Source organism: Natator depressus, chromosome 4, assembly GCF_965152275.1.
Source record: "Natator depressus isolate rNatDep1 chromosome 4, rNatDep2.hap1, whole genome shotgun sequence".
Taxonomy (NCBI): domain Eukaryota; kingdom Metazoa; phylum Chordata; order Testudines; family Cheloniidae; genus Natator; species Natator depressus.
This window is the reverse complement of record NC_134237.1, coordinates 138323554-138324531: the sequence shown is the minus strand read 5'-3', so window position 1 is coordinate 138324531 and position 978 is coordinate 138323554.

Here is a 978-nt window from a genome sequence, read left to right as displayed (position 1 = left end):
GTTATCCCATTAGGAAGTGGGGATTGTCAATGTCCTGATGGGTTGAATGGTCATTCCTAGCTCTGGGAGGGCCTGAGATACTCAGCCTGACACTGATGTGAATTTTAGATCATTTGAGGAGATCTGCATGGCTCACTCTGAAGCTGGATCCGTCAGACTAATTGTAACTCAGACCCCTAGCTTTAGGAGTATAGTGATACAGTCAAAAATCCCCACTATTGTTTTAAACCCATTAAAACAATTGTAAGTGACAGGCAGATTTTGTGATGGTTTCCAGTTGCATAAACATTTTATTTACATTTATTTGGGATGGGCTGCAGGACTCACTCATTTGGGTATTATTCAGTTTATTTGTGTCAGGTATCACACACACACACACACACAGAGTCCAATTACTCTTTCTGCTAGGACCTGCAGTAGAATCATACTAATAACTCTGTCTTTGACATCAGTCAGTGGCCACAGAAATACCTGGCTCATTATATCTTAGCTGCACAACGAAGATGTAATGAGGTGCTAGGGTTGCTGGAGGAGGAGGAGGAGAAATTTTACAGAAGCATTTGTTGATAAGCAAGGGTATAAAAAAAAAAAAGAAAGAAAAAGAGATTGGCTATGTACATTTCAATATTCTCTGCAGTGGTAGGGTCTCTTTAAGCCCCCATTAAATATAGGTTTGCAGTATGGGTGTGACAGGTTCTCCTCGAGGTGCCACTTGGAATGGGGGTACCACTGAGCCTGCCTGACCCACCAACCTGGGCTCCCTTTAACTTTAACTGTAAAGTTGTGACAAGCTGCAGACACGCTCCCAGTCTCACACTTTCACCAGCACATGTACAGGTAGGGACACACCCAGCTGTTGTAACATGCAAACAGGCTTTCTGACTAGCCCATGCATGGGAAGGCTTCAGTTACCCTCTGGAGGGTAAACCCAAAATTATATCGTTTTGCGCTGCACAGAGGACTGTACAGCGTAAGCTC